We start from the raw sequence: 15,605 nt of genomic DNA on the forward strand, positions 1-15,605 counted from the left end.
TACTTCATTTTGTCCAAAAGGTTCAGTCACCTTTTGCAGACATTTTATCATGAAAAATAAAGTAGTAGAATTAACATGAATATTTTTACTCAGTTTTAGAAGGAAAACGGCTGATGTAGGGCAGCTGGATATTTTCTAGTTTCTCTGTTGCATCTGCATTTAGATAGATTTTCTTGTTTCTGGTCTGTCATGACAGTTTCATTCCTTTTTACAGTGTTCTATTAAACCAAACCATACCCCATCCCAGTGTACTCATTAGAAAAAAGTAAACATTTGCATATTCCCTAGAACCCTAAAACTGATAACAAGAACCTACCCTCCATTCTGGCTTTTGGATCCAATTTTCTATTATATATGATGTCTAAACCAAGGTGGTCAATTGTTCATCCCAGCCAGGCATAGGATCAGACAGCTGAGTTCCCTAGGATTAGACTCTGCTAGTGCTTAGCCATGACTACTATGGCTGGTTTTGTTAACCTGTAAGTATAGTTTTTACTTGACTAAAACATGCTGTAATTTATTTACCCTTCCTTGAGATTTTTTTCTTCTGTAATTCTCAGCCCAGAACTATTATTTCAAACTAAACTTGTATTTCACATTTTTAATTAGTGAAGAGGCTCAACGAAATGCAATTTTCAAATAGTCACCCAATAGTATAAAGCTTTTGTGGAATATCAATTTAATTTCTAGCCACTTTTAGTTTCTTTTATCTTGAAAATCTTTTACCTTAATAACTAGTTGATTTGGTTTTGTAATGTTATTCCTTTTAAGCAAAGAGGTATTAAATAATAAGGAAGGCTGGGTGTGGTGGCTCATGGCTGTAATCCCAACACTTTGAGAGACCAAGGCAGGCAGATCACCTGAGGTCAGGAGTTTGAAACCAGCCTGGCCAACATGGTGAAACCCCATCTCTACTAAAAATACAAAAATTAGCAGGGCGTGGTGGCAGGCGCCTGTAATCCCAGCAACTCGGGAGGCTGAGGCAGGAGAATTGCTTGAACCCGGGAGGGGTAGGTTGCAGTGAGCCTAGATCACACCATTGTACTCCAGCCTGGGGGACAAGAGCAAGACTTCGTCTCAAAAATAAATAAATAAAAAATAAATAAATAAGGAAAATCTCTCTAAATTAGATCTCAGTGAAATTAAACTTTTCCAAACAAATAGTTTTTCAGATTCTGTGTTAATGCCCCAAAGAAAACTAGAAATCCAACAACTAGCCACACAAAGCCTTGGTACATATGTTCTAAAGAAGCTATTTTGATCTTAAACCATGAAAAATTTTAACTGGAATTTAAAAAATCACATTGCCTTTTTATTTCCAAAGCACTTGTCTTCATTTTTATCAAGGGCAAATATCTGAGGAAACAACTCATAAATGCTTTTTGTTGTTGTTGAGACAGAGTCTTACTCTGTTGCCCAGGCTGGAGTGCAGCGGCGTGATCTCAGCTTACTGCAACCTCTGCCTCCGGTGTTCAAGCAATTCTTCTGCCTCAGCCTCCCAAGTAACTGGGATTTCATGCATGCACCACCATGCCCAGCTAATTTTTGTATTTTTAGTAGATACAGGGTTTCTCCATGTTGGCAAGGCTGGTTTCAAACTCCTGACCTCAAGTGATCTGCCTGCCTCAGCCTCCCAAAGTGCTGGGATTACAGGCATGTGCTGCCGTGCCTGGCCTCATAAATGCTTTTAATTGCATTTCTTTGATAAGGAACGAAAAGACTATGGTAAATCTCAGAGGCAGGTTCTGGCCTTGGCAGTGAGGGCCAGAAAGGGGTGTACATCAGAGGCACAGTTGCTTGTGGTGTGGTTTCCCAAAATCTGGAGGTGCACATTCCTGTTGACTCAAACTTTTGATAGTGAAATGGGGAGCTATTCATGATTAGGCCTGTACCACAATGGAAATTGGGACAAATGATCACCCTGTGTATAATGGAAGCCCTGTCCAAGTAAGCATAACTCTGACTTGAGTTTTGATTGTTGAACCTGTAAACCCAAAATAAAATCGTAAGGCCCCCCAACTATTTGGGCCCCTTCTCTCAGCCAAGGGCATTCCAAAGTTAACCTGAAAAACTAGTTCAGGCCACGATGGGAAGGAAGGGTGAGACATGCCTGATTATACCCTCCTTCCTCTTGGAATTCAGGAAAAGTTAACCAGCATTAATATCAACACAGACCTTAAGTCTTATAAGAGACATTTACAACCTATGCTCCCTGAAGGCTGTTACCTGGAGGCTCTATGATAAAACTTTGGTTTCCACAGCCGCTTATCATCATAACCCATACATTTCTTTGTATTGATTCCAAGTCTTTAGATAATAACTCATTCAGGCTAGGCGTGGTGGCTCACGCCTGTAATCCCAGCACTTCGGGAGGCTGAGGTGGGTGGATCACGATGTCAGGAGTTTGAGACCAGCCTGACCAACATGGTGAAACTCCATCTCTACTAAAAAAAAATACAAAAATTAGCTGGGCATGGTGTTGCGTGCCTGTAATCTCAGCTACTCAGGAGGCTGAGGCAGGAGAATCGCTTGAACCCAGGAGGCGGACGTTGCAGTGAGCCGAGATCGCGCCATTGCACTCCAGCCTGGGTGACAGAGAGACTCCGTCTCAAAAATAAAATAGAATAAAATAAACTAACTCATTCAACAAATTTCCAATCAGAAAAATTTTAAATCTACCTCTAACCTGGAAGCCACTGCTTCAAGTTGTCCCACCTTTCCAGATTGAACCAATGTACATCTTACAGGTATTGATTGAATGTATTATGTCTTCTTAAAAAGTGTAAAAGCAAGTCACACCCAGACCACTTTGGGCACATGTCATCAGGACCTCCTGAAGCTATGTCATGGGCCTGTCCTTAACTTTGGCAAAATAAACTTTCTAAATTGATACCTATCTCAGATATTTTTGGGTTCACAAACCCTAATCCCTACAAAGCTTCTTCCTTTAATTCATGCCTCAGGTATAGTTTCTAAAAGATGGAATCAAGTTGTGGTCTAACCTAATATAGTCAGCTTTCCTATAACACTCATAAACACCATGTAAAAAAGGACAAGTTTGTCTCAATGCAGTTGACATATTAGGGAACAATTTGAGCATAATGCAAAATTTGTGTTTGCTTATGTGTGATTCTGTTAGTGAGAAACACTAAGTGAATGCAGAAAACTGTGCCCAGCTGATCCAAACTAAACAGTAACACACAAAACAAATATACATCTCAAATGTCTACTGTTACAGTAGATAGGTAGGCATGAGCAGGGCAGGAGAGGGCTCCCCCACCACCCACCAGGATGGTCAGGAGACCATCAGATAACGGTATGGCAGTTATCACACTGCCTCTCTAAAAATGATCATTGGCAGCCAGGCCTAGGAGAGGCAAATTTCCTGATGGTTCACAGTTGTCATACTAACATGATAATTGATTGCAGGCACCAGGGAGAGGCAATTTCCCAAACAGATTAAAAACACTTGAAATTGGTAATCAGCTTCCAATAAAATCTCAGGAATTGGGTGAGTGAGCTTGAACATATGCATGAAGAGACAAAATGGTGGAGTATGGCCTCCTGGGGGCATTTCACTAGAAGAGGGAAGAAAGCCTCAGGTGAGCATGCTACGACTTCCTAAACACACTGTGCATGCTCACCTCCCAAGCACAAGGAGGGCACTGTGCGTGCAAGGAGCCCACCCTCAGGGAAGAATTATGGGAAAAGGGATGCAAGACCCCGGAAGTATGCCAGCATATTCAACCCCAAGTCAAAAGGTCAAATGTCGCACTTATCCTTCAAGTCGCCTGCTTGTGTCCTTCCATGTGGACTTTCCTTTCTTTCCTGCTCTAAAGCTTTTTAATACACTTCCACTCCTGCTCTGAAACTTGCCTCAGTCTCTTTTTCTGCCTTAAGCCCCTCTGTCGAGTTCTTTCTTCTGAAGAAGCAAGAATTTAGGTTGCTGCAGACCCATCGGTAATTTGGATATTCACCACCACTAACACTACCATCTATCTCAGTTTCCCACATATGTTATAAACAATACTCATCCCTATCTGACATTATAATTTTCCCCTGGGATTTCAGACAACTCTCCTTCTACCACTTCACAACATACAAGCTGCAACCCTTCCAACCCCTACTTCCACAAGCTAACTTCCAGTTTTTTTCAAGGTAAAGTATCATGTTTATGGTATTGTTTATGCATTTCTTAACCACTTAACATGTATAAAACTCTGCTACCATTTTTTATTAGGATATTTTTTAATGAGTCAGGGATGACTTTTTTTTTTTTGAGATGGAGTCTCGCTCTGTCACCCAGGCCAGAGTGCAGTGGCGTGATCTTGGCTTACTGAAAGCTCCGCCTCCTGGGTTCATGCCATTCTCCTGCCTTAGCCTCCCTAGTACTGGGACTACAGGTGCCCACCACCACACCTGGCTATTTTTTTGTATTTTTAGTAGAGACAGGGTTTCACCGTGTTAGCCAGGATGGTCTTGATCTCCTCACCTCGTGATTCACCCACTTCAGCCTCCCAAAGTGCTGGGATTACAGGCGTGAGCCACCATGCCCAGCCCTGATGAAATTTTTTAATGCTGTGCACCTAACTCCATTTTCCCCATAGGTCTTGTGATTTTTACTGTAATTCTGCAAAACATGGTTTTTAGGGATATATGTATTTGTGTTAAAGCAGAGCTGATGAAAAAGATCGCCTTTTGTCCCTCCACTTAACATATGCTGACTGCTGATAGCCTCTCAAAATTCCATGCCAGCTTTCCTGATTCTATACATCTGTAACATTATTATTTGAGGGACAGAAACTTTAAAAATTAAAAACAACCATCAAAAATACATCAAGCCCTTGCTGTGGCAGGCACCATACTAAGCCTTAATAAGCCATTTCTTTGACTTTTCCCAACAACTCTCTGTGCAGAAGCTATTGTTATACTCACTTTATAGATGAGAAAACTGATGCAAAGAAAGGTAAACTTGCCCAGCGCCACATAGCTAACACATGGTGAAGAGGACATGTGAACACCAGGAATCATTTTGTAGCATATTTTCTACTGAATCTGATGAACTTGCAAGTGCCTGATTGCATGCCGCTGACTAGGGGTGTTGCCTGACAGGTCTGGACGGACTGAGCTTGAGAAATGATCAACATGGCCTTTGGCTAGAGATTTACTGCATCCATCCTTGGAAAAGGAAAAGAAAAGAAATGGCCAGTGAAAAGTTCAAATTCTTACTTTGTGGATATAACATGTCCTAGTTGCCACAAGATTACCATGTTTTTCAGCCATGCCCATGAAACCATCTTTGCAAAAATCATAACAATTAAAAAACAATGACAGTGAAAGGGATCTATCTGATCTAACCAACTCCCATCTTGCCTTGAACCTCCGGACTGCCTTAGTCATTCCTGGGCTTGGGCCAAGCTAACTTTGGGAGAAATTTATAGTTTAAATGATAACAGCCCTTCCCCAAAACTAAACCACCTTTGTAAAGCAAATGCAAGACCACCAGGTTAGGTGGATGAGAGGAGCACGAACTCTGCTAAGGGGTAGACCTAAACAATTACAAGCCATTATTCTGGAGGTCACAAGATTTGCAACTTCCCCCAATTACTCCTGCAGATAACATCACTATTGTAGAACCTAAGATTGGTCTTTTGAGATGTCTTTTCAGGCTTTTGTATTTCTGACTACCATGGCTCCACTTGGACCTGCCAACCAGTCCTGTGGCCCCACCAAGAAGCAAATTCTGCACACCCCTCTGATTGCACCCCCAACCAATCAGCAGCACCCATTCCCTTGCCTGCCAAACCATCCTTGAAAAACCCTAGGCTCCAAATTTTCAGGGATGCTGATTTGAGTAAAAATAAGACTCCAGTATCCTGTTCAGCTGCCTCTGTGTGAATTAAACTCTTTCTGTGTTGCAGTGCCACTGTCTTGATAAATTGGTTCTATATAGGCAGTGGGCAAAATGAACCCATTTGGCAGTTACACTCAGACAGTGGATCTTTGTGTAGGTTCTTCAACAGTGTTGTGCCAGCCTACAGGATGAAACACCAAGCTCACAGAAGAGTGTTCATTTAGAAGAAAGCAACACTAATGAGCCACACAACATCCTGAATTTGTTATGTCCCAGAAAGGCTTATCATAAGTTCAGTAATTCTGGTTCATCTACCAAGATAAGTAAGTCTGTTTGATTTTGTAAGGTATGCAGCAGTGATCTCCTATTTTGGTGTTTTTCAATAAAATTTTGGTTATGTGCAAATAAAAAATTGATGAAATTTTATTTTCCTTCAATATCAACTTAAATGGTTCTTACATCTATAAAGCTTTTTCTGACTCTGTGGGGAGGCAGTCACAACTCTGCTCTCAGAATTGAACTTTCTCCCTTTTATTCATTCAGCAAATGTTTATTGAGTACTTATTAGGATTGCTATGCTAGGTGCTGGGATTCTAACATGGAAGGTGACTTGGCCGTTGCCCTCAGAAACTAACAAACTACTGCGGCAAACAAGCCAATGGGCCACTTAAGGCACCTGAGTAAGTGCTCCAATAAAGGTTTTGGAGGGCTCTGAGGCGGGGAAGAGGGGGAGAAGCATGTTTAGCCTGCGGAATAGGAGGTCAGAGAGGATGCTTGAGTTAAGTATTGAAGACTGAACAGTACAGATAGAGGGAACAGAACATACAAGATCAGAGGTATGAAACCAAATGACCTTCAGGGAAATTACAAATAGCTTCGTAAGAACAAAGTGGTGTGGGAGAACAGTGGGAGGGGTAGAGAGGAGCCAGGTTAAAAGAGTCTCAGATTCAAGAAGTTTTGAATTTACCCTGAAGGCTTAGTGATGTGCTTGGTCAAGCACAACTGTGACCCAGAGTGTTCCCTCTCTCTCCTTGTCATAGCATTGTGAGTATACCTCTATTAAAGCATTTATTACAAATGCTTTAACTGCATATCCTTCTGTCATAGCATTTATCACAATTCTAATTCCATATGGAGAACTGCTGAAAAGAAAGCAAAGTGGAGATGATACCAGGTTGCAGTAATCCAAGCAAGAAGTGATTGAGAGGAATGCATGGTCCTACAGGTAGACTCTGATTGGATGTCGGTGTTAAGTAAAACAATCTCTGGCTCAGATAGCGGTGGATGAAAGGGCTTACAGAAGAACAGCTTTAGGGGATTGAGCAGGAAATAGTCTAGTCAGCAGACCTGGGTTGCCTGTGTGTTAACCCAGCAAAGGTCTGTCTTCAGGACTGGAAAATGACCTCTGAGTCTTACACATTCTGCCTGCTAAGAGTGATTTTGCATGCCTGAGGCCTCGGGCCATGCTGTACCGGTGTGACTAGGTAAGTTTATCCTAACAATGTGATTTATGGTGAATGCCTTTTTTGCCTGTGGGCTGGAGTCTGAGTAGCTGAGATCAGTCACCTGGGTAGGCACTGCATACCTACCTGATGACCCCCAATAAAAACAATAAAAATCCTGACCACCAAGTCTTGGGTGAACTTCTGTGGCAACACTTCACATGTATTGTCACATATTGCTGTGACTCCACTGGGAGAGGATACCTGGAAGTTTGTGCTTGCTTTTCCCAAGACTTTGCTCAGGTGCCTGCCCCTTTGCTGATTTTAATCTGTAACCTTTTGCGGTAATAAATCATGACCATAAGTATAACAGCTTTTCTGAGTCCTGTGAGTCTTTCTAGTTCATGTGAGTTCATCAAGCTTAAGGGTGATCTTAGGGACCCCGACACAGGGATAATGAATTGTTCTGGACATATTGAATTTAAGGGTCTCTGAGCCATTCAAGTTTGTGTGGATGAACTTGGGTTTTTATTAGGGTTCCTCAGGTAGGTATGCAGTGCCTACCCATGTGAATGCCTACTGTTGGCAATTGGATATATAAGTTTGGAGCTCAACAGAGAGGTCTGGGATAGATATTGAGATCTGAGAGCCAATACATAAGTGGCTGTTGAAGCTAGGGGCATACATGAGGTCACAAAAAAGAGACAGATGGTAGAATGAGAAGCAGAAGGTAGAGACTTGGATATCACTGGCATTCAAAAATCAAATGTGCAGGCATGGTGGCGCATGCATATAGTCCCAGCTACTTGGGAAACTGAGGCAGAAAGTTTGCTCGAGCCCAGGAGTTCAAGGCAGCAGTGAGCTATGATCACACCACTGCACTCCAGCCTGGCCAACAGAGTGAGACCCCGTCTCTACTTCAGAAAGAAAAAAGAGAAAAGAAAAAGAAAAAAGAAAAGGCAAATATGGAAGAAAAGGCTCTTTTATGGAGTGAAGAGACAGAGAGTTGAGAGGCAATATCAAGAAGATATCAAGGCCAGGCATGGTGGTTCTTGTCTGTAATCCCAGCACTTTGGGAGGCGGAGGCAGGTGGATTGCTTGAGCCCAGGAGTTTGAGACAAGCCTGGGCAACATAGTGAAACCCTCCCTCTATAAAAAATACAAAAATTAACTAGGCATGGTGGTGTGCTTGTAGCCCCAGTTACTCAGAAGGCTGAAGCGGGGATCACTTGAGCCCAGGAGGTCAGGTTGACGCTGCAGTGCAGTGGTGATAGCACCACTGCACTCCAGCCTGGGTGACAGAGCAAGACCCTGTCTCAAAAAAAAAAAAAAAAAAAAAAAAAAAGCCACCCTTAGGTAGGAGAGAATTCCAAGGAAGTTCAAACGTTATAAAGAAAACAATATATAGAAAAACGCTGGCAGTATTGTGGTCATTAGTAACTTTAAGGAGGGTTCCTCTGCATTTCCTAAGTTAATTTAACCAATATTTATTGAGTACCTGCTGTGTCCCGAGCCCTCATGAACTCAGTATAAAAGGAGACACCCAGGTAATTGATTGTATCTTGAGTGAATATCTCCCTGGAGAGAGTGCAGCAGAGGGGAACTCCTCAGTACCTCATGAGAGTGGGAGGATGGTTGTGTGTCCTGAGCTGTATCTTAAAGGATAAGTAGGAGTGAACCAGGAGGGATATGTCCAGGGCACCACTCACAGTGGGGTTTTGGGTAGCATAAAGGGCAAAGCAGGGGACCAGACACCAGACCAGCAAGATAGTCTGGAATCTGATCCCTCAAGGGGAGCTTGGGCATTATCCTGAAGGCATTTCCTGGAAACACTGAAGGATGTAATACAGAGGAGTAAAAAGATGACTCACACTTTAAATAATAATTCACTTGGCAGTTCTGAGAATGACCTAAGGGAAACAGATCTGGGGGCAAGAAGGGCTCTTAGGAGACTAATGCACCAATCCTGGTGTTTGGGTGTGTGGGTACGAAGTTCTTTCATTTGCAGTTGCTGTATGAGTTTATTTTTCTGCCTTAACTAAGGTCCCTGAGAAAAACAGAACCATGTTTTATGCTTTTGTAAATTTCCTCTTTCTCTCCAAGCTGAGCATGTGGTCCATCATGAGCCATCTGGGAAAATACACTTTTATACTGGGAACCTTTCTGACATATGCATGCTTTTCAGGAAATTGGGAAGTATATCCTAATTGAAAATTAGTTTCAGAGTTGAGATACATTGTAGGACTCAATATATTGCCCTTATTAGAAGGCAAATCTTTTACTGTCATACACATGACTAAGCTGGACCTCAGGAAGAATTCATTTCTGTTTTCTACATTTAATTGACATGAAGGTTTATTCATCCCTACCATTATTAATATCAAGAAAATGGACAGAGGCACTAGCATTATTTTAATCAGGTTAGTTCTAGATAATGGGTGAATTATTCTAGGAAGAAGAACTAAAACTGGCCCCTGGCAAACTCCTAATGATGAGTCTGTACTGCCATCATTGGTGGTGTCCCTCGGCAGCTCACGGCCATGTCGGGTGAATGTGGGCCTGTGGGGAAGTCCTGTAGTGCTCCCTGGAGAGCCTGGGGAGAGACCACCAGCAGTACCCAGCTGTTTAGTAACGACGCTCTGATTGGTGTGTCTCATAATCGGTAGTGCTGGGCAGCTGTTATATCTAGAACAAGTTTCTGCTGGCAGCCGAAGTCCACTGTTTTTGACATTATGGTCCTTAGAGGACGGTGATAATGGTCATGTGTAACCTGCCAGAAAGTTAATTGTTCACAGCAGCTTGAGTGTAATATCTCCTGGTTATACTAGTATAAAAAGGCTTTCTGCAAGAAATGCAATACGAATTGGGCCTCCAAAATCTAGGTTTCTCTGTGCCTTTTTAAAATTAAAACTTTAAAAAAATGCCTGGAGCTAAAAAGAGAGAAAAAATAGAATTAACTCATTTATAGATTATTAAAAACCCAACACACTCTATGACATAGAAAAGTAAGCATGTATGTTCTTATTCAAAAATTTCATCAGCCGTGTATTTCATCAGAATGATAGGGCAAAATTGATATTTAAGATCAGAAGTACATCTGAAAGATCAGGACTCTGGTATCCACCTAAACCATGGTAGAACATATGTAAAGTTGAGAGAGAAAAATGTAGGTTGGGATGTTGAATGGACAGCTGTTACTGGATTTGTATTGAATTGATGCTTCTTTGCTTCAGAAACAGCTCTTCTGGCATGATGGTGACCTGCCATGGACAATGCTGGGTCCCAATGCCCAAGTGACTGTAGCTGTGGCTCAGCCAGGACCCGACCATTTAGATCACCTGTTGTTAGACACGCAACACTGTCAACATAGGTAAGTTTCCATTTTTTATGAGCCATGTTAAAAAAGGTAAAATTAAACAGGTGAAATTCATTTTAATAATAGGTTTTATCTAACCCAATATATCTAAACTATTATCATTTCAAACTATAATCAATGTAAAATTACCAACTGATTTTACATTTTTTTCATACTCAATCTTTGAAATCCAGTGTATATTTTATACTTACAGCACATCTCAGTTCAGACCAGCCACGTTTCAAGGCCTCAATAGCCGCAGGTACTTAGGCTTTCGTAATGGACTTCACAGCTCTACGAGTGGACCCAGAAAGAATATTTAAAGGGAAAACACTTTAGTTCCATTAAGCAAAAGCAACTTATTTTCTAGCAGTACTTATAGGAATACTTTTTTTGTTGTCATTAAATTCCATCCTCTTTTCCATGATAAGGTTGCTATTATTAAGAAACTTAGTTTGGTGAAACAGACACTAAGATAGTTACCATGTGAGATGTAGCATGTTAAAAAATGCTATGTGAACACAGAGAAGAAAGTCGAAGACCCCAAGATAAAATTAAAACTGCGTTTCCCTATAGCACAGTGATGTTGACTTAATTAACCATCTGTTTATCTCAATGCACCTATACCTTTTCTGGAGCTTTCATTTCCCCATAGCTCACTATATTCCTTTTCTATTGCCACATTAACAAGTTACCACAAACTTGGAGGCTTATAGTAACACATTATTATTTCACAGTTCCTGTGGGTCAGCAGCCTGTACACAGCTTACCTGGGTCCCCTGCTTGGGGGGATCTCACAAGGCTTCAATCAAGATGTCAGCCCAGGCTGTGGTCTCCACTGAGGCTCCGTGGGAAAGACCCTGCTTCCAAGCTCACCTAGGTTGTTTGCAAAATTCGGTTCTTTGCAGCTGTAGGATGGAGGGCTTCAGTTTATTTCTAGCTATGCGGTGGGGCGGGGTGGGGGAGCTGCCCTCAGATCCTAGAGGTCACCTGCAATTCCTTGCCACTTGACTATGTCCACAGAGGTGGTCCACGCATTTCCGCTTGCTTTGCCAAAGCCAGCAACAAGAGACTCCAACAAGACACATCCTACCATCTCATGTATGCAATCCCGTGCAGGCAATCATGGACATGTCCATCACATACATAACCACGTCCATTCCATCGCCTTTGCTGTATTCTATTGGCCCACTCAAAGGGTGTGGACTAATTAGGGAGCGAGAATCAGCCCTCTTAAGTCAGCCCTCCCTATTTCATGTGCCAACTCTCTAGAACATTGATCCTTTTGGTATTTTAAGTCATATCTATTGTCACTGGAAATCCTTTTTGAAGTAGAAAGGACAGAGCTCACAAAATACAAACCGCGCCACTATTCCTGCCTGTCATTTAGAGGTTTGCCAGGGGAGCAGGTTGATTTCAGTCTTTTCAGGGAGTTTACTGTTTGATATGATGATATCTTTACCCCCATAATTAATTTTATTTTTAGTTTTGAGACATGATCTCATTCTGTCACTCAAGCTGTAGTGCAGTGGTGCCATCTCGGCTCACTGCAACCTCAACCAGCCCAGGTTCAAGAGATCCTCCCACCTCAGCTTCCTGGGACCACCCCAGTGGGATCACTGGTGCAAACTTCTATGCCCAACTAATTTTTAAAAATTCTTTGTAGAGAGGGGGTTTCACTATGTTGCTCAAGCTGGTCTCAAGCTCCTGGGCTCAAGCAATCTGCTTGCCTTGGGCTCCTTTGGGATCCCACAAAGTGCTGGGATTACAGGTGTGAGCCACCACGCCTGCCCCCGCCCCATAATTAATTTTAAGTTAATCTCCACATTTCATTATCTTGGGCTAGATTTCGGGGGAGGGGCCTAATTTAGCTGGCATGTGCCCCATTGGGTGAATCGAATAAAAGCATAGCTGCCCTGGCATGGATCTGTGAACAAAAGTTCTCTGAAAAGAAATTTGGAAGAAAGACTTCATTCAGGAACAGTTCACAAATGTTCTGTGTAAACCAGTTACTTTCCAGAGAACAAAGGGAGGATCCTGGTTTTATAGTAAAAGTTCATGCTCAGGTTGCCAATCAGGTCCATTTTATGAAAATGAAGGCTTTAAATTTGCTTAGTTCTGTTTGGTTGATGCAGCTGCATTCTGATTAGTGGTTAGAACTGAGCCCTAACTGGTTCTTTCAGATGAGCTCTGATTGGCTGCTTTAGGTGAGCTCTGAAAGCCCCACTGTTAAACTGAGGTTGGGGGTTTCCAGGGAAACTCCGAGTATATGAGTTCTAGTCAGCAAATGGCCTGGCCACTTGGCTCTCTTTAAAATTTTGGCCCAGTTAGGTACTTGGGATCCATCTTGAAGGATTGGCTCTTGAAGGATTTGTTCTGAGAACACTTGTGAACTTGAGAGGCCCAGTAAGGCAGAGTGAAAACCAGAACGCTTGGCACCTATCAGTTAGCACAGGATCCTTCCCTGGAACATCAGCATCCCTTATAAGTGTGTCTAACGGCCAATTCGTAGACAGAGCTATTGTTAATACACTGTTCTGAGTATCCCTCTGTGAACACCTTCATCTGGTTGATACAGGAAAATTAAGGAAGACAAAGTTTTGGGAAAGTGATTGAAATCGTGGAATAATCAAAGCAAATCAATGGCAGCTTGTGTTTAAAATTAAAAACCAACTGTCAAGCATGGCATTTACCTAAAGTAATTTCCAAAAGTAATCAACAGAGTGAACAACACCCAGTGGGCCAGGACCATGTCAACGTTGGCTCATTTTCAGAAACTACATGGTGTCAGGGCTCCATGTTCATGGACACCATGAGGGGAGTCTCCTAGCAATGACCCTCTTCTCTCCTGCAGGAAGTCCAAGGTCCTTTGCATGGCAGTCTTATCCCCAAATGGCATTTGCTTTCGACCCATGGTATTTCCATATTCCATGAAGAAAACTTTAAAAATACAGGCAAATCACCCTGCAAGTATCCAGAGAGTTTCCAGGGGGTTTCACACACACACACACACACACACACACACACACACACACACGTTTAGTGGGGATCTTTTAGGTCAATACATATAGATCTACATCATTATTAGTTGTTGCTTGGTGGTCCACTGCATGAATGGTTAATAATTGTTTAATTTTCCCTAGTTAGACAATAAAGATTTTTAAAGAATATATCTTTGCATACTTGCTTATTTATTTGATTAGGATAAATTCCTGAAATTGGAATTGTTAAACCAAGAAATACACATATTTTTAAGGCTTTTCTTATGTTTTGTCAAATGATCCTCAGAAAGAATGTTATTAATTCACATTTCCACTAGCACTACACGATAGAACTATTGGGTATTTTTTATGCTGTTACCTTTGCTGGTTTTATAAATAAAATATTCTCTTGTTCTTCTTGTCTTTTTTTTCTTTTACTACTGAACTTGATGATTTTTTTTCACATTTTCACTAGCCATTTATATTTTTTCTACTTCAAGTCTTTACTACTTTTCAATGAGGCCTATCCTGACCAACCTACTTCAAATTGCAAACCAACCCCCCGACCCCTGACATTCCTGATATCCCTTTACCTTTCTCTGCTTTATCTTTTTTCCTATTGTAATGATCATTTCTAACATAATATATAATATACTTATTTATTAATAAGTACATCCTCCCCAGCCAAGTTCTGGGAAGTGGAGGGGACTCTGATCACATCGAATATACAGCCTCTTCCTTGGCTTAGATAAGAGACAAGACAAACTCTTATTCTCCTGACACTGCAGCTCCTGTCCTTAGATGACTCGGGGATAGTTATTTTACCTGGACTTAAAGGTTATTCCCAAACTGCAGGGAACATGTGAAATATCATCTGACTTCCTAATTTTTTGTTCATGTATATACATACATACATGTACACACACTAATATATATATATATATGTGTGTGTGTGTGAATATTTTAACATTTTAAAGTTTATGAAACTGGAATATGTTTTATGCTCAATGTATACATTAAATATACTTGGCTTGTTTTTCTGAAAAGCTGTTATTTATGATTTATGTCCAACTGATTATGTCTTAAAATAATAAAATATATAAAGTGAACCCTAGTGCCACTGACAGTGTTTAGATTACAACTCTAGACCTCTTGAAAAATTGTTACAAGAAGAATATCATTTACTTAAAATTGTTAAAGAAGCATTCTGATTCCTAATGTTTAGTCTCTTTTATTATTTATTTCAGAACAGAGTCATACAATAAATGTTGACAGAGTGTCTACTGTATGTTAGACACAGTTCCAGGTACATAGGATACATTAGACTACAGCTGGGTTAGCAAGCTTTTTCTCTCAAGAGCCAGATAATAAATATTTTAAGCTTTGCTAACCGAGAGGTAAAATCGAGAATATTAATGTAGTTACTTACATAATAAGAGAGAAAACAAATTTCCACAATTTTCTTAATGATGAAATTCATAACAAAATAGCAGTAATCAGTTTTAAAGTTACTTTTCTCTACCATCAAAATTAATTGCAAATCTTAATTGGTTAATGTCAACTTGCAATGAGATTTTACATATTTTGTCCTTAAAAATGTCCTTTCACACAGATAGGTTCTACCTAATACCAACATCTTTCCATGAATGTATCATTTTAATTGAACATATTTATTGTTTGGAAGGTGTTTATAGAATTAGATTCTTGGCTTAATATTTGTCATTTAGGATGCCATTACATTCCAAATTAATCACTTCCAATTGGAGGTTAGGTGAAGCTCTTTAATTATAAGTTAAATGGACTTTGAAATATGAAATTTTCATTGCATTTGCTTTGAGGTCTGTAACAAATGGCTGAAAGTGCATTGGCAATGCGGCCCACCCAATCTGCAGTGTAGGATGCCAACCTGCATTTGGAAATACAAGACAAAGGGTTCATTCCACCAGGAGATGGAGTTGGCAATGGAAGTGGTC

The sequence above is a fragment of the Pan troglodytes genome, chromosome 1 (genome assembly GCF_028858775.2).
Source record: "Pan troglodytes isolate AG18354 chromosome 1, NHGRI_mPanTro3-v2.0_pri, whole genome shotgun sequence".
Taxonomy (NCBI): Eukaryota; Metazoa; Chordata; class Mammalia; order Primates; family Hominidae; genus Pan; species Pan troglodytes.